Source organism: Salmo trutta, chromosome 3, assembly GCF_901001165.1.
Source record: "Salmo trutta chromosome 3, fSalTru1.1, whole genome shotgun sequence".
Taxonomy (NCBI): domain Eukaryota; kingdom Metazoa; phylum Chordata; class Actinopteri; order Salmoniformes; family Salmonidae; genus Salmo; species Salmo trutta.
The window spans coordinates 43,046,619-43,071,615 of record NC_042959.1 but is presented as its reverse complement, the minus strand read 5'-3'; the positions used below and the strand labels follow the sequence as shown (position 1 = coordinate 43,071,615).

The window sequence follows — 24,997 nt, the reverse complement described above, 5'->3', positions numbered from 1 at the left end:
ACATGTCCAAAATTACATGCTTACTGGGCTATCATTTTTGATTACTTAGCTAAAGCCTTTGATAGAGTTATAGCCCCAGACCAATTGATCGCTCTGTTTGGTACAGTTGATGTGAAAAAAACAGGACAGGAAGACTGTTTCTCTTTTTACTCTATTAACCAAAAGGCTTATATTGCAATTTTGGAAATTGAAGACTACCTACCTTTGATATGTGGTTACAGGATTTAGGGTATGTAATGCAAATGGAAAATATTCAATACAATACCTCTAATAGAAGTACAATGTTTTACAAAATATGGCAGTTCCTACTATATAAACGGTCTATTCCCCCTTCATAACTGGGTTGATAACCTGTTGCTACTCTGTGCTGTACTCCACTCAATATTTATTTTTGGTTTAACTACACTACTTGTAATGGATATATGCTGTCTTCTTATAATATGTACCACTTAATATGATTTTTATTTTGTATATGTGAGTTAAGTTTTGTTTTTTGTCCTCTAAATTTGCCATCCCATTCAACACTATAGTGAATGTCAATAATAAACATATATATTTTTTAAAGAACTGCAACGCTGTAAGGGCTGTCGTCGGAAGTAGACCAAGGTGCAGCAGAGGATGTGTTCATCATTAGAATTTTAATAGAACAACGTGAACACTATACAAAGAACAAGAAAACTGACAGCCAAAACAGTCCTGTCAGGTGCAAACACTAAGAGAAACAATTACCCACAAAACCCAAAGGAAAAACATGCTCCTTATGTGTGACTCCCAATCAGCAACAACGAGCTTCAGCTGTGCCTGATTGGGAGCCACACACGGCCCAAAACAAAGAAATAACAAAAACATAGAAAAAGGAACATAGAACGCACACCCAATGTAACACCCTGTCCTAACCAAAATAAATAACAAAACCCCCTCTCTATAGCCAGGGCATTACAGTACCCCCCACAAGGTGCGGACTCCGGCCGCAAAACCTGACACTGAAGGGGAGGGTCCGGGTGGGCCTTCTTACGGCGGCGGCTCAGGTGCGGGACGTGGCCTCTGTTCCACCCTTGGCGTCGCCCTCTTAGGTGGCGCACCTGGCCGCGCCGAAGGTCTGGTGGGCGACCCTGACTGCGCCCGGCTAGTGGGCGGCGATGGCTGCGCCCGGCTGGCGGGCGGTGATGGCTGCGCCCGGCTTTCGGGCGGCGATGACTGCGCCCGGCTGGCGGGCGGCAATGGCTGCGCCCGGCTGGCGGGCGACCCTGGTTGCGCCTGGCTGGCGGGCGTCCCTGGCGGCTCCGGCGGCACTGACCCAGGATTCACTAGGCTGGGGAGATACGAAGGAGGCCTGGTCCTGGGCGCAGGCACAGTTCTCACCAGTCTGGTGGGCGGCTCTGGCGGCTCCGGCGGCTCCGGGCGGCTCTGGCGGCTCTGGCCCAGGATTCACCAGGCTGGGGAGACATGAAGGAGGCCTGGCCCTGGGCACAGGCACAGGACTCACCAGGCTGGGGAGACATGAAAGAGGCCTGGCCCTAGGCGTAGGCACAGCACTCACCGGGCTGGCAGGCGGCTCTGACTGCTCTGGACAGGCGGGCGGCTCTGGCGGCTCCGGACAGGCGGGCGGCTCTGGCGGCTCCAGACAGGCGGGCGGCTCTGGTGGCTCCTGACTGGCGGGCGGCTCTGGCGGCTCCTGACTGGCGGGTGGCTCCTGACTGGCGGGCAGCTCTGGCGGCTCCGGACTGGAGGGCAGCTCTGGCGGCTCTGGACTGGCGGGCAGCTCTGACGGCTCCAGACTGGCGAGGCTGGGCTGACGCACTAGAAGCCTGATGCGTGGGACTGGTACTGGACGTGCCAGCCTGGAGACACACACCTCAAGGCTAGTGCGTGTAGCGGGAAACACTGGACCGTAGAGGCGCACTGGTGGTCTTGAGCGCAGGACTGGCATCACCCCTACTGGCTGGCTGCCCACTTTCCCCTGGCACATGCGGGGCGCTGGTACTGCACGCACCGGCCTGAAAATACCCGGCCTCGCCACAGCACCCCAAAGCACGGGACCTGTCCAGTATGTCTCTGCCCAAAAAGGGTACAGGGAGCTGGCCTGGGGCTCCATCCTCGCCCAGCCAAACTACCCTTGTGCCCCCCCCAATTTTTTTTTATTGGGGCTGGCTATCGGGCTCCCTTACCAGCCGTGTTCCCCAGTCCTCACCAGATTTCCTCCGCTGCTTGGTCCTGTTGTGGTGGGTAATTCTGTAAGGGCTGTCGTCGGAAGTAGACCAAGGTGCAGCAGAGGATGTGTTCATCATTAGAATTTTAATAGAACAACGTGAACACTATACAAAAAACAAGAAAACTGACAGCCAAAACAGTCCTGTCAGGTGCAAACACTAACAGAAACAATTACCCACAAAACCCAAAGGAAAAACATGCTCCTTATGTGTGACTCCCAACCAGCAACAACGAGCTTCAGCTGTGCCTGATTGGGAGCCACACACGGCCCAAAACAAAGAAATACCAAAAACATAGAGAAAGGAACATAGAACGCCCACCCAATGTAACACACTGGCCTAACCAAAATAAAGAACAAAACCCCTCTCTATGGCCAGGGCGTTACAAACGCTGCTGGGTTTTTCAAGAATGATCCACCACACAAAGGAGCATTGGAGTCAACATGGGCCAGCATCCCTGGGAAACGCTTTTGACACCTTGTAGAGCCCATGCCCCCAACTGAATATTAGGAAGGTGTTCCTAATGTTTGGTATACTCAGTGTAAATCACCTGCACTTAACTCTAACTTTCTTCAGAGTGGGGAGATCACCATCGGCCCTGGCTGCAGCCTCAGTGATATCTCTGTCCAGAGCCCAGCTCCAGGCTCTTGTAAAAGCCAGGTCCAGTTCTTCTGGGGGGAGAACAGACACAGCATAATGCCTCTCTTCCTGGAAGCCCAGAGGCTACAGCTCTCCTCTTTCTATTGGGTCTTCAGGTCAACGAGAGTAGAGCTAAAGCTGCGAACACTTTTTACATGAGACCTGCCTCGCTCCCCTACGGCCGTGTTTTGCCCGTGGTCTCAGGGCACGGAGGATGTATTCAAAGCACAGAAAGAGGAAAAGTCAAAGGTTAAAGGGAGAGGTCAGGGCAGGACATCAAGTAGCCACAGTGTGTGTAGTTAAATAAATGATAAAGGCTAATAAAAAGACAACTCTGGTTTGAAACTAAAAAGCTCAATGGGACTAGCTCTGGGGTAAAGAGCTCCCATAAAGCAGGGGTTGGAACTGGAACAGGGAACAGAACCAAAAAATGACAAATATATATTTTTTTATTGGAACAGAAATGGAACCGGGAACGAAAGTGATCAATACTGCTCCAGAACAGAACCATTATTTTAAAATCATGGGAACCGGTTAATAGCATTATTTTACGTTTCATTCACTTTTTTCTAGCCACACAAAAAAACGCAACAAAGCCCCAATGCAAAGCCCTCACTCTGTCACTCAGAAATGTATTCCAGTGTCTGCCTGCAAGCTGCCCCTTCCCCCTCCGAAGCATAGGCTACTGTACTGACGTTACAAGCATGCTTCAGAAGATAGGGAGATTCTTTATTATCTAGAGAAGAATGGATTAACTTTTTCAATGCTGGTTAAGTATACTATAGGCCTAGTTATCACGTTTCAAGTTGGATTTATTAACTACAGAAAGGTAAGACATGTTTTTAATTCTGGTGCCGCTCTGCACACATAAGCTTGTTAGCTAGCTAGTTCAAATGACATTCAAAGTTTCTCCATAGAAGCCGCTCATCCTAGGTGCAGGATAATTCTGTGGACCTAATTCAGATAATGCATGTCATAACAAGATGCCCAACGCTTCAAGCCTCCTCAACCCTCTGCAAAATTTCAGTCGCATCTTGCGCCATAGGCTACACTTGTCAGTCCATCATGCATGTAAACAACTAGCTTGCCTGCTCTATCCACACTGATTGGTGAAGTAATTTAATGAGATAAATGTAAAAAACTTTATTTCACAGGTTAAAAAAGGAACAGAAAGGAACCAGCACTTTTTGGGGGGTCGAACCAGTTCAGAACTTATTTTTGCTGATCGGAACAGTTTTTCTATAAAGTAACATTAACTCAAGTTAAACCCTATTCTTGATTTCAGACTATTTATAAATCCTAATCCACAATAAATGTGCTCTTGGAATAAAATGAGTATACAATCAGATTTTGGCACTCTTGCTCACACATTTCCTAATTGATTTGGCTGACACACTGTACAAAACAAATGTTAGAAGAATATATTAGACACTACAATAATCTAATCCCTAGTCCACAAATCATTTAATACTGGATTGGAATCCATAGTATCAAATTATAAATCAACGACGGATGGTCAAGCGTTGCGATAGACCAATTGAGTGGTGACCTTAAATGGTGGTGGTGGGGGGGGGGGGGGGGGGCGTGACCAGATGAGTGATCTGGAATCTTTCAACACCTCGGCTCCCTCGGCCGGGAATTCCTCCTGCTGTAGCCTGGCCACTCTGGAGTAGGTCCACATGGAAAGTAGTGCGCAGTGGAAACTGGCAGCCAAAAAAGCCCCGACTTCGCAGTCCACAACTCTTCCACATTAGCATTCCTTCCCCCTGACACATGCACCGTGAAGCAGATTATCATCTGAGCCGACAGGGGACGCACTTTAGAGGAGGAGCAGGGGAGGAGAGGAAGGGGGAATACCTCAGGAAAATATAGAACAAGAAAGCAAAGGGAAGGTGGAGAAGAGAAGGGAGAAGAAAGAAAAGCCAGTGAGAGAGGAGTGAGGACGGCTAAGGGTTATAGGGCAAGTTACAAGTTAGGGTGGATATGTCATTACGATCCGATAGAATTTTAGTAGCCTCAGAAACAGTGATGGGAGTTATAGTCATACAATTGTAGTGGCATATCATATGCAAATTAGTGGTGATAAGTAGGGTATTTGATAAGGAGTGTTGAGAGGACTCTACAGTGTAAGAGGGTTGTTAAAGGTGAGTGCTGTATCCTCCTTGTTTCAAAATGCAGCATTTTTAGAGCCGTCGACAAACACTTGTTTCTTCACCTCATTTCACCAAGAGAGTAGACCGCTCATGGCCTCCTTCATTACCTACATCTATTCCCACCATTAAATCATAAAAAGCCTGGATGGCAATAGGCTACAGCCCGGCCTCATGGGCCAAGGGAAGAGAGGTAGAAAAAGAGAGAAAGTGTGGGGGTGTGGAGGGAGGGAGCGAGCGAGTAAGGAGTGATGGCTAAGGAGGCATACAAGAGAGGGGGAGTGTGCCAATTGGTATAGGGGATGAGAACTGCTGGCCGCTCAACAGTAGCATTCTTTCACACATAGCTGGAAGTAATCAGCGATCAGGGCCAGAGAAAAATTCAGAGCTCAGTCTGTTTGCTTTGGCCGCACCTCTACTCTCTTCTTTCTCTCCCTTCCCCTCGACATGGGCTGAGGCCCTGAGCGCACCCCCATCTTTCACCTCCCCATTCTTTTCTCCCTTTCTTAGCCTCCCGTCCCAGCCAAACCACTAAGAATGATCTCAACATTGTTGCCTAATCCGAGTTCACCTGATACTCACGTTTCCATCCTTTCCAGTGGAAGGAGAGAGAGACAGAGAAAGAATAGAAACCTAGAGCTAAAAAGAGGGGGGGAGAGCATGACTGACAAATACACTTTGCACATGATTTGTTGGGTGATTAGAGAGTGGAGAGAGTATAGTGGGAGCACAGAGGCTTTGATCAGTGTTGAGATCTCTACCTCATGTACATATTACCTAAATTACCTCGACTAACCGGTGCCCACGCACATTGACTCTGTACCGGTACCCCCTGTATATAACCTCGCTTGTTATTTTACTGCTGCTGTTGAATTATTTACTTTTATTTTCTATTTTCTACATATCTATTTTTTACTTTACACTTATTATTATTTTCTTAACTTCTTAAAGCATCGTTGGTTAAGGGCTTGTAAGTAAGCATTTCACTGTAAGGTCTACACCTGTTGTATTCGATGCATGTGACAAATAAAATTTGATTTGATTTGAGTACAACACACGTTGATGAAACAGATGCTGGAGGTGAACTCTTCCTAAATGGTGGATGGTGTCGAGGACAACTTCCAACTGAATTTCAATAGCCTTATTGCTACTGTAAAAACAGCTGCTAACACTGTCAACGCATTTTGGACATACAGTTTATATGTTGGAATGAAAAGCATGCACGGATGTGAAGTAATAAACTTGGATTTTCTTTTGCAGTGAGATACATTTTGGTTTGGTGTTCGTGTGTTGGGGGACCATGTTACATTGTCTAGCTGGTTCAACTGAGCAGCTATAATTTTTCATACCTTATTCATGTCTAAGAGGTTGCTGATTTGTTATAGCCTATATCATGTAAACCACAGATATATAATAAATTAATTCAAATAATGTTAATTTTAAAAGTTTGTGGTTACAATTTCAAAAAACATAATTCAAAGTATCTTTTTCATTCTTCCTCCAAAAAACAATCGTTATATATCGGAATCAGAATCAACTTTTGCCTCCCACACACATACTATGTTCATCGCAGCTGCTACTACTAACGTCTTATTTAATGACATCCAATGACCAATGTCATCTCCTCCTATCAAACTCTTATCTCACTTCCTCTAACTCCAATCTTAAGTGGCCTCTTAGCGCATACAGTAAGGGGAGGGGTGAAGGAATGTGAGTGTGTTTGTTTTCAAATTGGCTCCCATATGTGGCAGTGATGAGTACAGGCTATTAGTCAGTGAGGAAATACACAGCTGTGCAACAAGCTGAAATATGCTTATCAATAACTTTTCCAAAAGGTGACTGCTGATGTTGACAGTTTTTTAATTTATAGCCAGGGCTATACAAGAAACATTAATCATTTCCATAACGCTCATTATGTTTGGCACCTAAGTGTTACTACTGCTCACTCATGATATTCCTGTGTTTTTACCCTGGCCTGCAGCCCTATACTAGTGAAGGCAGCCCAACATCCGGACTACCTTAAGCACAACGCTGAGAGAGAGGCTGCTGGGAGGAAGTAGGGAGGAATAGCTAACCGCTTCCTCCCACTAAGCATCAATGAAGCGATGTGTGCTACGGAGCAGAACTACTGAGCAAACAGAACAGACCTCCACTTCCTCCGCCCCCACACATGTTCAACACATTTCCCAGCACAAAACGATAATGGTGTATTTAAAAAAAAACGAGCGAGCGAGAGAAAGATTGACTAAACAATTCCTGTTCTCTCTACAACAACGATACTAATCTGACTCTAGTGTGAGTTAGACTATAGGGGTGGAGGCAGAGCATGCTCCCATATCCTATCATAGACAGACAGACGAAGCTGAAGTGTTAAGAGTAGAGACTGTACTAGTGCAGAGGGAGTGGTTATAAGCACACTCAGCTATCACATGTTCTCTTTTGAAGGGAACCACACAGCTGTTGAGTACACTAAGCAAGCACAACGGGCAGTGTCCAAGCAAAAAAAAATACATTTATTGACACTTATTGACAAGTTTTTTTAAACGGTATTGTGTCCAACAGAGGTTGTGAGGAGGTGGTCCACAGCCCACTCAGCACGTTAATATCCTTTTCACACTATAATACCGACTGAACGGTGTTGGCTCGCTTTTCCAGCTTTGTTCTAAGGGCAATGCTTTACCAGCCCAGCCCAGCCCAGCGCAGTACAGTTTGGTTTGGTTTGGCTCAGTTTAAATCAGCTCGATAGTGTGAACGTGTTATTAACGTGTTAATAACGTATTGTTAACGTGTCTGTTTAGTGGTGTGGGGCTGACTGGTCACTGCCCACTACCATCTAGACTGTCCGGGAGCAGCTTGGTGAGGATCCAGGAGCGCAGTAGCTCAATCTCTGGCCGGAAGAGCTGGTGCTGGAGGCCTGGGAACGAGTGGAAGGTGGTCGTCATCCCAGCCTTCTTCAGCAGGGCCGTAGTTTCTTCTCCCCACTTATGGAACACCAACTCGTCTCCTGTCCCATTGCCCTGGAACAGCTCTGGGAGGGGGCTCCCCGCCCCTGCCCTCTCCTCCACAGCCTAGCAGGGAGAGAATAGTTATTCAGACACTTCTAGACTGCTTACTAGCACACACTATAGGCCCAATATCTCTGTCAGAACCAAGTGCAGCCAACTCCAGATAAATGCAAGGTCTTGGGACTGACATGGGGCATCTTTGAATTGGGACACTGTATATCAATATACCAATATTTCTCTACCACTATCTGTAATTCAAAGGACAGTTTACTAGATAGTTGTAGTTTTCTGGCGCTCTAATCAAGATTTAGAATATTGTCTGGACAGTTTTGAAGACATTATGCCCAATGAGAGCCTCCCTTACCTGATATACTACAGTCCTTGTTGAGAAAGCTGGACAGAGCAAAGACTCCTGCAACGTCACGGTGATAACGGCACGCTAGGTGGAGGGCCATAGCTCCAACCATAGAGAAACCCCCTTTGGATGAGGAACAAGACAAAACAGAACATGTCATTGTACTGGGTCCATTAGGTCTCTTTCAGGCAGGTATTCACTGAAAATATGTATTGAATATTGTATCCAAAGTGCTTTTCACGGGAAAATACAATTTTTTGAACTTTGCATATTGGGAATAATATAATGTAGCAACATAATAATAAATATATTCATTTATTATTATGTATGAGTAACAGTAGCTTGAGCCATCCTGGCAGTTTAAGCTGTCCGAAGTGGAAAATGCTCTGCCTTTAACTGAGAAAGAAAAGAAAAAACATTCCTTAGTTCCACATCATCAGCTTTTTCGCTCCTCAGGAGTCGGCATCCGTTCACGAGCCCGTCCTTAATCTCACACATCTGGGTACATCTGGGTACACAGTGTACATCTGGGAAAGTGTGCAAGTACCCATCATCCTGTCAGAGGGGGAAGGGAAGAATGGAGATATGAAGGGAAGGGGGGAGTTCACACGCTTTGCCCAACGAATAAAACATTTGTCCATGAGATTCTCTGTTTCTTTCTTTACTTCACCGGCTACACTCTTTAAAAAAAAGGTGTTATCTAGAACATAAAAGGGTTCTTTAGCTGTCCCCATAGGAGAACCCTTTGTAGAAGCCTTTTTGGTACTAGGTAGAACACTTTTGGTACCAGGCAGAGCCCTTTTGGGTTCTACCCGGAACCAAAAAGGGTTCTCCTATGGGGACAGCTGAAGAACCCTTTTTTCTAAGAGTGTGTACTTTGAGACCGTCTTTCTGGTATACTCTCAATCTCTCATTCCAATCCACGATAACAAACCTCAATCATACATTCACATTCTAATGTCTCCTTCTTTCTTAAACCCCTCCGCTGTGCTGTTTGGTACAGTGCTGCCGTGTGTTTTCGGTGTGTGTGTGAGCCTATATGTGTGAAATCACGACTGTGGTGATAGCTTCTCTTTTCTGAGATTTCCCAACGAATCCATGCTTTTTTTAAAGAGTGAAAAACATAAACACAAAAGCCTGCGGCAGTGGATTTTCCTTGAAAAACTTTTTCCATGGAAAGATCTGGCGCTTGTCAGTCCGTCAGCCCTGCAAGTGGACTCTAGGTACAGACCACTTCGTTTCTCCAGTATGCCGAGTGACTCCAATGAGTATTTATAGTTAATGACAAAATGTTATGATTTAGAAAGATAATATTTCAGCAGTCTCCTAGGAACATGTGTTTTTTGAATCACTTTCTCTGGAGTGGAGTTCAGGGGCTTTTCTGGCGTTCCACACTGGGCCCTTTCACACAAACGCTCAGCTCTTTTTTTCTACTCACAACTATTTCTGTAAATGTATATATTTCAGAGCTTGTAGGTTAACCCTTTTCCCACTGTTCCCATCGGTTTCCCCTTTCATGGACGGCTATCATTTGTTCTCTTACAGAGACATAAAACTTGCGATGGCCCCCCACATATTTCCTGTGGGAACTCTTACCTAGGTTCTAAAATAGTGTTTATGGCACTTGATCTGAGCGGTTTTATGTCATTGTTATTTACACGCGAACCTGATAACCAAAATATTTGGGAAAAAGGATTTGCAGAACCTGAGAATCCCTCCAGAAATACTTTACGGTTCATAATTGGCAGCGTATAAAAGGATAAAGAAACCTGATAACTTGCATTCTTCATTTTATATCATGACAGAGGGAGTTGAAAACACCAAGGCCAAGAGAGAGAGAGTGATGTGTGTGGAGAGCGAGATCAAGCAAATGGGCAAGTGGAGGGGTGCATAATAGACACCTTCAGGGGGGTCATGGAGTTAGGATGTCATGAGGAAGGCAACGAGGGAGGGAGAGAGCATACAGCCAAATCTGACATACAGCCAGAAAGAGACAGGGAAGTAAAACAGACTAAGTAAGACAGCTCTAGTAGCAGCAGAAGTAGTGTGTGTGTGTGTGTGTGTGTGTGTGTGTGTGTGTGTGTGTGTGTGTGTGTGTGTGTGTGACAGTACTTATGGACATCCTGTGTTTGGGTACTCTTGCCCTGACCTCCGCCTGTATGACCGCTCCCAGGGAGTTGGCCATGGCGTCTATAGACTCCAAGTGCTCCAGACAGTCCCGTGAGATTTTGTAGTGGTCAAACCACACATTGGACAGAGCCTTCCGCATGGGTGTGTATGGCCTGAGGGGTCAACAGAAAACAGAACAAGATTCAAAGTTTGGTTATGTAACGAGGAAAGGTTGGGGCAGAGGATGAGAAGAAGATTTACCCCTTTCCACAATATCGTGCTGACCTGAACCACATTGGCTTGGAAATGATCTACTCACATGGTCCATTCATCTTGGCACGGTAGTCTGAAAAGGGTATTAGGCTATTTAGCCTATTTAAATTGCTGTTCAGGGCCCATATTCATAAAGCATCGGAGTAGCATTGCTGATCTAGGATATATAATCGTAATCATTATTATCTAAAAGGCAAAACTGATCCTAGAACTACCTGTCTGGGTTAGTTAAGTTATTTTAAAGATGACAGTTGAAGGGCTTTGTCTGTGTGTTGGGGGGGTGGGTATAATTTGTGGAATGTTCCAACAGGAATCTGTTTCAAAAACTTCGTAAAGTACAAGGTTGCCAACAATGTCACGGTTGTCGTAGGAATGAGCAGACCAAAGTGCAGCGTGTGACGTTCCACTTTTTATTTATACTGTGAAACTATGCAATACATACATAAACTGAATGACAAAAAAACAACAAACCGTGATGCAGAGGTGAAACATACCCTACTCAAAATTAATCTCCCACAAACCCAGGTGGGACAAACACCAACTTAAATATGACCTCCAATTAGAGACAACGATGACCAGCTGCCTCTAATTGGAGATCATCCCAAACACAGCCCAACATAGAAATACAATACTAGAACAACCCAACATAGAAGTACAAAACTAGAACATAACATAGAAAAACTAAACTAGAAAACCCCCGTCACGTGACAAACGTGACAAACAAACAACGCATACAAAGTAGCATGATCAATTCACCTAGCTAACTAGCTGCCGAATAGGCATCAACTCACCATGTAGCTTATTCTTAATGTTTAGGCTACCAGACTGAGGACAGGCATTTTTCGGAATAAACGTGATGAGTGGAAAACATAATGAAATAGCCCGCTCCCTACCCTGTATCTTATTCTGACGCTATACAACTTTGTATGCGTTGTTTGTTGGCAACCTTGTTATTTACAAAGTTTTTGGAACAGATTCCTGTTGGAACGTTCCACAAATTATACCCACCCGTGTTGAGGGGTTTCAGCAGCTTGACTGCAGGACTGTAAATGGCATTTACCTGGCTAGGGCTGTGGGATATACCACTCTGATGTGGGGGAAAGCCAGGTCTGGTACCGAAACCTCTTTGACCCATGCTCGCACTCCCTGTCCAGTGTCTCCTGCATGGCAGAAGTGAACAGTTAGCCAATATAACTGACTCACCAGTCACTAGGCTTACAGTTGCTGACTGTTTTTGGCATAAACTGTATATTGAATAATATTGGTGATGCCACAATTATATTTTTTGTTGTTGAGTTGCTCACATTTTTTTCATGAAAAGGATTTTACTATAATATTTGTTTTTAAATATTTGATAGATTATTTTATTTAACATTCATTTTATCAGGGAGATATATTAAGTATCCTTAGAATAACATTTCCCAATGCTGACCACAATTGAACTTATCTATCTACATAGCTACTGTTATCTAAATTATTAATTTGCCACAGTAGGCCATTCCATAACTCAGAGCTTCGTGAAGCCACATAGTTTGTATAGTTATGAAGTTCAAAGACAGTCCTGTCTGTCCATCACAGTACAAAAGCTATCAGTATCTTATTTGAAGGTACTCTGGCTATGCTACAGGCTAGGCTATAGGTAGCTAACCTACTAAAACTCCTAGTTATTATGAGGCTAGTTCAGCGTAGATACTGTTGAATAAATGTCACTAAACATAGAGAGCATTGCAAAATGTAAACACCTGAGCCGTGTAAGAAGATGACTGATGCAGAATCTTTCCCCGTTGGAGATGCAACACACTTGTACAGAAGCTTGCTGCTCCGTACGGCAGCCATGACTTCGGTTAGTGTCGCGCGAGACTACAGAGCAGACAGACATCTGTGATTGGATAGACGCAGCGCACAGATTACCAAAACCTAAACTCCCGATAGGTTGTTCGACTGCAAACTTTGCTCCATCACGATGATACAAAGACTAGGGAATTTACACTGCATGATCCAATGCGAACAGGTATTTGCTAAATTATTTTCGTTTTGCTATGAAGGCAACATTTGATAAGTTACTACAATACATTCTCACTTCCCCTATATAGGCTAAGCATGTCAGAATTAATGGTCAAGGACCAATTTCCCCCTGATGCTATTTAGAGCCACAAAGGTATGAGCTTACATAGCCCCACAAAAACGGATAAAGCACTGCTTGGTCCAGTGTTTCAGTGTGCTCAATCATGTGTGCAGTGATTTAATGGAATGTCTGGATCTACAAATCAGTTTAAACACATTCTAAGGTCTTATCTTTTATAAACATAGGCCTGTTTTACTTAGATTCAGGTCGTTTTTACTTGCCTTGGACCACACAAACGGTGTCCCAACCCTGACCCCCAATAATGTTGCAGAGAGGGATCAGCTTGGAAGTGGGTGGCTATCTTGCTGTGCCAAATACCAAAACTATAAACCCACTCAGGGGTCATTCCCTCCATTTTGTGTAATAGAACAGACCATAAATATTTCATGAAACATTCACTAACATGTTTTACATGGGAAGCTCCCCTCTTTAGAATAGGCTGTTGATGTGAAACTTGATATTAAGCCTACATGTCTGGGCCATGGTGTCTGTGCCATGTAACACTGTTGTCCTTTTATTCCTTATTTGACAGGGCACAATGGTTGCATGACAAAGGAATGCACAGGTCTCTTGGAGGTTGATCTATGAGTATGTGTGAATATGGGGTAAAAACATGACACATTCACTCAATCATTAACACACTTAAAATATATATAAATCAGTGAGCTGCACAAATTTGTGCTTTAATTGTTTTTATGATCATTTCTTGGTTTAAGTAGCTTCACTACGTTTAAATAAATATTCAATACATCTCATTTGGGTTGTGTGTGAGTTGTTCAAAAGAACACAATGTATTTCACATTTAATTGAAGCCCATTGTATGGCCTTGTTCTGGATGGCTCATGTTTTGGATGGCATGCTGGAATTAATTCCCTCTGAGGGATTCATGGTGCTGACTGATAAGTAAACTCACTGTTGTCTTTCAACCTGGATTCAGGGGTAGATGTAACGTACTGTAGTAAATGTAAATCTGGGATACTCCTATTAGTATGATATGTTACGTTTCGTATGGTATGTATTCATTTGTGGATGTCCATAATCTATTTTGTATGATATGTTACGAATTACAATTCATTTGATATTTACGAATTGCAATTTGTACAATATGTTACTAATTGCAATTTGTACAATATGTTACAAATTTGCTAAAAGTATGATATGTTCCAATTTGTTATGGCTAATATTAGCTAGGTGGCTAGGAGGCTAACGTTAGCTAAACTAGGGGGTAGGGTTAGGAGTTAGGTCAAAGGGTTAAGGTTACAGTTTGGGTTAGCTAACATGCTAAGTAGTAAGTAATTGCAAAGTTTCTAATTAGCTAAAATGCCAAATGTATCCATGATGAGATTTGAACAGGCAACCTTTGGGTTGCTAGACATTCACATTATATACCTTCCCATCCATCCCGAACCAACCACCCTACTTTTGGCTTTGCCTTAAGTAACCTTGTGTGTTATGTAACCATACCAAACGTAATTTATCACACAAATGTTTGTGTCCCAGATTTATGTTTACTATGTTGGGTCTAGTCTATGAGACCAGGCTGTGTCTTTAACCTGCATTGAGTGCTATGTGACAAGTATCTCACCTCACACTTTATCGTCAGTGTTGTACTCATGCATGCCATTCTTACACACCAACATGTCCCTGTGCTAACCTTGCCCAGCTCTATCCTCACCTGCTTGTTATTGCCTACGATAGCATCTGGGTGTGCTCGTGTTGGTGTTCAAGTGTGCTACCTTGCTTCCGTGAGATACCCGTTGCAGCAGTGTCATAACATATTTGTGAGGTTTTGCAGGTTTAAGCCAGACAGTGAAAAAAGATCAAACGAGGTTGCTTGTTCTAAAGATAATTTTAGCACTCATACCCCCCCCCCCCTCACAAGCAAGCACTCGCTCATTCAAATTCTAACTCAGGTTAACCTGTGCATCCTATAAGTATCTAAGTCATGTGGCTCATAGTAATAACTAATAGTAATAGCACAGACAAGTCCAAAAGAGAGAGAACAATCTGTTAAAACTCTCACTATTTGTGTTTGAAAGTGAGAGAGAGGAGAGAAAGAAAGAAGGAAAGAGAGAAAGAGAGAGAAGGAAAGATTTAGAGTGGGGTCAGGTTGTAAGTAAAGCATTGCAGTGGGTCTGGCGCTCTCTCAGGCTCTCAGAGGTTGGTTGTTATAAACAGTAAACAGTAGAGGCTCTGGTGGCCCACCGACAGTAGCTGTGGAAGACATAAATCAAACTGTGATTCTTTAGGCAGTGCTGTTATAGACTGAGTCAGAACTAAACATGCCACACACACACACACAAACAGGTTTCTTAGGGCAATAAATAGCTGATCTGTCTTCATTTAGGTACCCAAATCCCCAGATGCTGTCTTCTCCTGTATGTCTTCTCCTATAACTATATATATTTTTTTCTAAGTGAAATAAAAATGGGAGACGTTGAGTCGTAGAGGACCACCAATGATTTTGTTAATTCCTGCTCCTGGTTTTACTTTCTTGGAAAGTTTTACTGGGGAGTTAGCGCACTTTGATCGCAGCAATTTTTCACCCTGCTGTTTTTCTTTTGCCTTTCATTTTTAACTTTTTTCTCTCTAAATGTGAGCTCACTGGTGAGCCCTTGGGGAGCTGCCATGGAAAGGTAGCTTCTTCACATTGATCAGTGATGATAAAATAATCACCACACTCAGGTTGAGGGTAGAGATGAGTTAAACAACTCATCACTCTCCCTACTCAGAGGTCTTTCTGTGATTCAGGTCCATGGGGGCCTTTTTATTTATAGAGGGAATTTAGTTAGCAAATGGAAAAATGCCAGCAATGGAAACTTGTTCTCCCCTCTCCAGTTAGGCAGGCTAAAGGGGATTGGTTTGATCTTACAGAGTACACTCATAACTCAAATGGACTCAACATGGACTCACAACACAGCAGTCACATATTAATCAAACTTCAGTCCACTTCAAATCACACTTACACATGATAGGAATTACATCACCTGACTCCTAGCTCTGGAACTATACATATCTATGGCCTTGTGTCATCAAGATATCAGTGTTTTATTACTGTACTACTGCACAGGATTCCATACACAACAAAGTATTGGCTCTGCCAAGGCTTCTGAACTGTTTGCAGTAACAATTTATTTGTGCCTACTATTTGATCCGTGCCATGGATGTACTACAGGTTAGTATCCTCTTGGCAGAGGTTCCAGGTCTCTGTATGACCAGGACCTGCCCTCACTCCCTGTATAGTGCCGATGCCGCTGACTTTATTGACCTGCGTGTCCTGCCTCAACCCACGATACAGTGCTGCCTTGACTGCTCTCTCACTTCGTTTTATGGCCTCACTTCAAAGCTCCCTGCTGCATCCCTGCCAGAGAGCGCCACATAACTCAGCCAACATAAAAGTATGGCTGACCATAACTTTTTACGGAGAAAAAAACCTAAGTAAACACAATGGGCTCCTAACAAGCAAACTAACAGAGAAACAATACCACTGCCTCTGCCCATGTTCATTTGGAACCAGGCAAGTCAGCTGTTGACGGTTTCGCTTTTAATATCTGTAACTGTATTTTCATTATGTACCCAATCCATAATTCCTCATACCTACAGCGGTGCAAAGGTATTGGGTTTTCAGGAATGTGCAATGGGAGGCCAGGGAATTTTTTGGCATTGTGATTTTATTTTCAGGGTTCGCTTTGATGTGGATGGATGTATTCTCCATTCTCTCCCTTACCGCGAAAATCAGAGGCATACATGTCAGCACAAAGGTCAACTGGGAAAGTGTACTGTTACTGAGAAGTTTACACAACCATTTTGATGTTTGGAAATAATACTCTTTATGCTCTCTTTACCTTTTTATCAGAGCTATGAATATCCACTCTCTCTATCCTCTCTCAGATACCACTGCATCCATAGCTCCACCTCATCAACCCCTTGGCCCTGTCATATTACTGAGGCCTCACTTCTCTAACAGTGTTCCTTCTGTGAAAGTCTGCTGTCAGTGCAGGAAAAACTTGGGGTATAGAATTTGCCTTTAAGCGCTGGTCCAGGGAATGTTTGGTTCATTGGCTCATAGTGGTTGAGGTCAGACGTGGGCTAGGGAAAGCTGATCCTAGACCAGCGCTCAGGGCCAGGGGCAATGTCTCCCCAGAGTATTGGGGAAGCACCTGCTCTCCCCGGGCCTATGATTTAACCATAACACAGAGCTTCTGTAGCTCTCCTGACTTCAGACAGGTTTCCATTGCACAGGAAAAGGGGGAAGCAGTGTTTTCTGAGCTGTGAGCGGTCACAGTTTGGGGTCTTGCCAACTTCGAACTGTATTTTTGGAAAATTAAGGGTGAAGTGAGAGCATCGCCACAGCATTTTGCACGGCACAGGCTCCACTCTGGGTTGATTTTGGATGGAGGAGGCCCTCTGGAATGGATCTTCCCTCTTTGTTTTGAAGGACCTGTCATGGAGAATGACTGGGAAGCAAGAATTTTGAGAGGCATGAAATAGAGAGAGAGAAATTCAGAGAGAAAGTGATGCAACACACAGTCCTGTATAATGACTCATTTGAGCTCCCACCCACAAATTAGAATGACCCTTGTAATATTTTGGATGTGTCTGAGACCATATTGAATGTAATATTTCAAACAGATAAGCCCCGACCGAGTCACTGGAATCACTGTCGTTTATCTGACTGGCTGAATAGGGAGAGATGCAGGAGGATTTGTAATATCTGGAATCCAATATTCTCCAGGAAAGGAGAAGTTGGACAGCTCCTGATCTAATTTGCTCCCTTTCCCCTCTACCCCACCCCAAACATTCTGTTCCCACATCATTAGATTCTGATGTCCCATCCCAGGGGTGTCACATCCCACATCCCGGCCCTTCCTCTCACCTTGCTTTGAAATCAGACACGGGAAGAAAATATGAAGTTATTTGTTATTCTTCCCCCTCCCTCTTTCATTCTTCTGCAGAGAAAAGTTGAAAACCCCCAAAATGTATTTAAAAAAATGTAATTGTGGTGTTACACAAATGTGCCACATCCCCACATGCCTCTGTCTTGATATGCTCAACCCTGGCTAAACTCTATGCACAAGCTACTGTTCAACTGTTTATGTCTCTTTAAAAAGTCATAGTCTATCTAAAGCTCTATTGGCACCATGGTCCATGCCCCCTTGAGACACTGACCTTGTGTGTGTCTTTGCAGCAGCGCCATGGTAATGCTTGAAGCCTCAATGGCCTCAGCTGGATCACTTTGACTATCACTTTCATTCCATGTCAGCTCAGCTGCCGCTGGCAATTTCTGAAATGACACTGTAGGGCTGTTGCTAACCAATGTCCACTCTAGCATCCGCTCCCAGCTTCTATTCCTGTCGCCGCCGAGCAGCAGATGCTGGGAATCTGCCAGCCGGAATATAAAAAGGGCCAGACAATGATGGTGCCCCCTCCAACAGGAGTGACTTGATTTCAAAGAGAGAGAGAGAGAGAGAGAGAGAGAGGAGAGAGACATAGATAAAGAAAAAGAGAAAGAGAGGTGGTATGGGGGCCAAGGGTAGGGGCAAGGGGGATCATCAATTTGGGGTCTTGAGTTACGGGCTCACATGCAACACTGAATGGCTTTCACTGACAGGTGACAGGGATCTCCCCAGAGACAGAGGCAGAATTCGAAACACTTCGGTCTAAAGAACACAAGAAGTGGCCGTGGTGGAGAGAGAATAGTTGGGCAACCAGGTTTGAAGGTGAAGGGTCATAAATCTCAGTTATCAACACAGCAGTGACATATGAGGTCCACACACTCTAAACCCCCTGATCTGATCTTAGCTGTGCAGCCTGGGACTGGGTTTGGCATGTTTCCTGGCGGTGGAAAGTACGAGGGTCAAGGGTCAGAGGTCTTGTTAGTGATAGGGTGGGAAGTAGTGAGTAGAGGGAGCTGAGCGCTACTTTGTCTGTCTCTCATACCTTATTTCATTCTATCTTTTAATCGCGTTGTAATATTGAGATGAAAACAGGAGGAAACCTCACGGTGCAATATGAACTTTCTCTTTTTAGATGCAGTCAGCAACCCAAGTTTTATTATGTTTATTTATAAAGAAATGCTGGGAAATAATGTTACGTTCCACATATGTTTTGATGTCTGTATATCCCTGGTGATGTAAGGACTTTATGTTTAAAGGAGAGAAAATAATGATTTGCAACACTTGCGAGTAACAGAGCTGCCGAATATTCTAAACACAATTAAAGTAGTGTTTGCTACTATAGCAACTCCCCGTGCCATAGCAACCTGGAAGAATCCCACACATGTAATTTGGGTGTGTTTCAGAGAGGAGAATTTCAGAAGTTCAAGGTAAACATGTGCTATGTAACAGTTTCTCTGTGTGTGTGTGTCTGTGTGTGTGTGTGTGTGTGTGTGTGTGTGTGTGTGTGTGTGTGTGTGTGTGTGTGTGTGTGTGTGTGTGTGTGTGTGTGTGTGTGTGTGTGTGTGTGTGTGTGTGTGTGTGTGTGTGTACACATTTTACTATACTTGTGAGTGCCAGAAGTCCTCACAAGAATATTAAACCAACAAAAATTCAGAGACGTGAGGATATTTTACTGGTCCTCACTTGTAAAAGGCTATTTTATGTTTAGGGGTTAGATTTAGAGTTTGAATTAGGATTAGGGGTTAGTGGTTATGTGTTGGGTTAGGAGATAGGGTTAGATTTAGGGTTAGGGGTGAAGGTTAGGGTTAAGGTTAGGGTTAAGGTTAGGGTAAGGTTTCGGGTAAGGATTAAGGTTAGGGGTTAGGGAAAATAGGATTTTTAATGGGAATCAATTGTTGGTCCCCAAAAAGTGAAGGTCACAGCGGGTAATGTTACAGGTTGAGGTGATAATAACGGTAAAGGTTGGAATGTTATTGCTGAGAATGTCACAAGAGTCAGGAGCTTGGGGGAGGAAATGTAATGGCTGTAAATGTAGTGAAACAGGTGACAACGTAGCTGTTACAGGTGAGAATCAATTAGTCATTCATTGAGTGGTAGATATACAAATTGCATAGTCAAACATATTCGAGTTGTTTAGCAAAATATATTATAGTTGTATAGTCAAAAATGTTTTAGTTGGATAGTCAAATATGTTATGTATAGTCAAATACAGGAAACTGCCAAAATAATGGAAACACCAATATAGTGTCTTAATAGGGCGTTGGGCCACCACGAGCCAGAACAGCAGCTTCAATGCACCTTGGCATAGATTCTACAAGTGTCTGGAACCATATTGGAGGAATGCGAGACCATTCTTCCACGAGAAATTCCATAATTTGGTGTTTTGTTGATGGTGATGGAAAACGCTATATCAGGAGTTTTCATGCTCTACAAACCATCGTTTAGTCAAATATGTTATAGTTGTATAATTATAGACGTTATACAGTTTCACATACACTTACGCACGCATACGCTCGCGCACACATGCATGCAAGCACACACACTCTCGGATATTGTCACATGACCTGGAAGCAGGAAGTTTGAGTGGCGATACAGTGCTTCTGTGTTTTATGCTTTTTGAAACACTTATGCGTTTTGTTTTAAGTGTTTTAGTTTGGGACAACAGTGTTATTGCTGTTCTTAACATACCGTGTTGGCTGGATTTTGCCGTCTCCTGGAGCTAACGTTAGCAGGCTACCCTCGGCTAGCTAGGTTACCTAGCTCTCACTGGCAAAGCTTATTTCACGTTGCAGTTGACTGCTGTTTCTGATCCAAGTATAATGATGTTGGATTCCTCTGATTTGGATTCGGATCCGTAGATGGACAGTTGCCATGAAATATGAGACCTGTGATATGTTCACAGTAGTAAAAGAGTGTACTGACTTTTACACTTGTAAATAGTGTAAGCAACTTGTTGCCTCAAAATACTGGATCATTGAACTACTAGAGGAGAACAGGATCCTAAAAGAACGTCTCGCTCTGGCTAAGGAGACTCCAAGATTGTATGTTGTTTTTGATGCGGGGATAGTCCAGGGTACTCTACGAGATTGGTCTCCTCTGAGGTAGCCACTGAAGATTCTACCTTGGACCATGTTCTCATATTAACACATTGTTTTCTGGATCTGGTCCTGCGTTACTAAGCCGGCCATCCCCTGGATCAGCCCCCATAGCACGTCCCACAGGCTCGCAGTGACCCTCTCGTCATCCTCCAGTGGTGGTTGCTATAGGGAGCTCCGTAGTTAGGGATGTGGTGGTTTTGAAAGCAAGGACCCACTGCTTCCTTGGAGCCCCTGTTCGGGACATAGATCACCAGGTCCCTGCAGTGATGGAGAAGCACCCGAATGCTCACACAGTAGTCATTCATGTTGATACAAACGTCATCCATCTTCCTAAATCGGAACAATTAAAAGATTACTTCAGAGGGCTCATAGTCAGACTAAAGCAGACAGGCAAGCGGGTTCTCATTTCCGGTCCTCTACCAACAACAGAATGCTTTAGTCATCTCCTCTAGCTACACTACTGGCTTAAATCCTACTGTGCCTCAATGGATTTGGAGTACATTGAAAATATTTACCACTTTTAGGAGAGGCGCCAGTTTTACAAGAGGGATGGCTTGCATCCAAATATGAAAGGGGCAAAAGTTGTCTGGTGTATGCTATTGCCCCCACAGCTAACCAGGCTCTGTCAGAGTTTCAATCTGTCTCTCTTCCCCTGCAGAAAGCCTTTGCTGAACTGAAATTAGTACTTAATGCAGGTTAAACCAAGTATGTTATTTTCCAAATCACTTAAAATGTATCTGATGATTTCCGAAAACCAATCTTTCAAAAAGCATGTTGATGAGCTAGTTAAGAAATTAAGAATTAAAATAGGCTTCTTCCATAGGAACAGGTCCTGTCTTTCGTTAAATAGCAGCAAACAAATAATTCAGTCAACATTCATTCCGGTTATTGACTATGGGGATATTTCAGCCACACCCATTGTTGGCATAGTGACAACTGTAAAGTTTAGTGGAGTAGGAATAATAATAAAGTTTAGTGGAGTAGGGATGTTTTTCATGGTTCGGGCTAGGCCCCTTAGTTCCAGTGAAGGGAAATCTTAACGCTACAGCATACAATGACATTCTAGACGATTCTCCACTTCCAACTTTGTGGCAACAGTTTGGGGAAAGCCCTTTCTTGTTTCAGCATGACAATGCCCCTGTGCACAAAGTGAGGTCTATACAGAAATGGTTTGTCAAGATCGGTGCGGAAGAAATTGACTGGCCTGCACAGAGCCCTGACCTCAACCCCATCGAACACCTTTGGGATGAATTGGAACGCCGACTGTGAGCCAGGCCTAATCACCCAACAACAGTGCCCGACCTCACTAATGCTCTTGTGGCTGAATGGAAGTAAGTCCCCGCAGCAATGTCCCAACATCTAGTGGAAAGCCTTCCCAGAAGAGTGGAGGCTGTTATAGCAGAAAAGGGGGGACCAACTCCATATTAATGCCCATGATATTGGAATGAGATGTTCGACAAGCAGGTGGCCACATACTTTTGGTAATGTAGTGTATGTATAGTGTAATTGTTGTTTATTGATGTGTTCATGCAAGAATCATCTGCAAAAGAGACCGTGGTCTCAGCTTGAGTCCCTGCTTAAATAAAGGTTAAATAAATACTAAAAAAGTCAAAGATGTTAGTTGTATAGTCAAAGATGTTATACTTCTATAGTAAAATGTATTGTAGTACAGAAATACTCCACAACTATTTTACTGTCTATTGCAGAAACTGGAAATCTGATGCAGATCTTGACTAAATCACGGTTTACATGGTTGGAAATCTCATAGATATTTGAATGATTTATGGTGCTACTCTCTGGCTGACAAACAAAACATGCTTTTGCTTCATCTTATATAATAGAAACATGATTTGGCCCAGTAAGGCAAACATTATGCTAGTAATTAATAATCCTTTGTGAACAAGGCACTGCCTTGGACATCAGCTCTGTTATTTTCCATCTTTTCAGGAATCGCACAATGTGTAAAAGACATTCCGGCCGTGTGGAAAATGTGTGCGCTATAAGTGAAGGAACAGACATTGGTCCCATTCCAGAGGCATATAACATGATCCTCAGAGGTGGGCCAAGGGGGTCTGGGGTGGGGGTGGAGGGGGGTACAAGGGGGTCCCCACGCAATGTCGACAATACGATGCATATACGGGACAGTACCATACATACAGTTGTAGCCTATGTGATGGTCTGCTTTTGACTTATTTATTGTGTTGTTTGTCACTATGTCCAACAGTCTCACGGTGTTCCTGTAATTGAAAGTGTTTGTGTTAGGGAAAGACAAAGTGTGCATTGCTCTGTACCCCTTGTAAACCTGTACCCCTGCACATTGACTTGGTACCCCATGTATATAGCCTCATTATTCTTATTTTATAGTGTTACTTTTCTATTTAAATATATATATATTTTTACTTTAGTTTATTTAATAAATATTTCCTTCTCTCCATTTTCTTAAAACTGCATTGTTGGTTAAGGGCTTGTAAGTAAGAATTTCACAGTAAGGTCTACACCTGTATTCTGTGCATGTGACAAATAACATTTTATTTGATTTTATTTTGATTTCATATATGCCATTTAGCAGACGCTTTTGTCTAAATTCACTTACACTCATGCGTGCATACATTTTACATATGGGCGCTGCCGGAAATCGAACCCATTATCCTGGTGTTGTTCTACCAACTGAGCTACAGAGGACCACACTGAGCTACAGAGGACCACACTGAGCTACAGAGGACCACTGTGCATGTGTCTCTGCACAGTGCAGTAAGGGAGTGGGAGAGCAGGTGAGATTACATTCAGTTCATTACATTACATCCATATGTGTGTGTGGGAACTAAGTGACCTTGTGGTTTCTAAGGATAAACTCCATATCGTTGTCTCTTACCTGCACTACCCAGGTGCTCTGAGTCTTTATTGCTGTAAGATGACCCTAAGTCAGAGTCCTGTGATGATTTATCCCTCAGATCTCTTATGGGAACAGGAATAAAGGGAATAAAGGTGGCTTGGAGTCCCAGGTGGTAAACCAATGGCACAAATAGCAGAACAGCCACATCTCTCATTTCCTCATACACCTGTTATGAGTGTATTCAATACTTTTTTAAATAAATTATTTTGGTATAATGTGTGTTTCTGTGTGTATGTGAGCACTTGTGTGCCCAACCACTATGTGAATTTGAACAAGAGGAATCTTGTGCAGAAACCTGCATTTACACAGTCATGCTACGCCATAATATGGCTATTATGCTTTGCCACGGTAGCCGAAAGGCATGGAGGAGAAGTTTTGAATGAGACGTGTGTGTAGAACAGTATCCACTACCAGACCAATGTTTGACATTCCAGATTCCATTTCCATGTTATACACTGAGTGTGCAACCCATTAGGAATACCTTCCTAATATTGAGTTGGGGCATGTACTCTACAAGATGCCCAAAGCGTTCCACAGGGATGCTGGCCCATGTTGACTCCAATGCTTCCCACAGTTGTGTCAAGTTGGCTGGATGTCCTTTGGGTGGTGGACCATTCTTGATAAACACAGGAAACTGTTGATTGTGAAAAACCCAGCAGGGTTGCAGTTCTTCACACATTCAAACCTGTGTGCTTGGCATCTACTACCATACCCCATTCAAAGGCACTTAAATATTTTGTCTTGCCCATTCACCCTCTGAATGGCACACATACACAATCCACATCTCAATTGTCTCAAGGCTTAAAAATCCTTCATTAACCAATCTCCTCTCCTTCATCTACACTGATTGAACTGAATTTAACAAGTGACATCAATACATGTTCAACTGGATTCATATGGTCAGTCCATGTCATGGAAAGAGCAGATGTGCCTAATGTTTTGTACACTCAGTATATGTTCTTGGTTCCAGGATCCAGCTTATATGTTCTACATTCTTTCGAAAAATTGGTTTGGCTGACCCCATGGGATAATCATTTGAAGAACCCTTTTGGGTTTCAGGTAGAACCTGGGTCCTACAGTTCCAGATTCTATGTTCTAGGTTTCAGGTCAACCAGCCATGACACAGCTGCCATCGTACACAGCTGCCATGGTCTTATTATTGAGCAAGGCTCCCTTAGAGAGAATTGTTGTTTGATTACGGTATGATGTCAGACAACATGGGGCACTGATGTCAAGTTATTT

At 43.6% G+C, this 24,997-nt stretch overlaps 1 pseudogene; it reads right to left on the bottom strand.

Annotated features, from left to right (window-relative positions):
- Positions 1 to 7,491: 7,491 nt before the first annotated feature.
- LOC115175557 (lysophospholipase-like protein 1) lies at positions 7,492 to 12,715 on the bottom strand (annotated as a pseudogene).
- Positions 12,716 to 24,997: the final 12,282 nt, after the last annotated feature.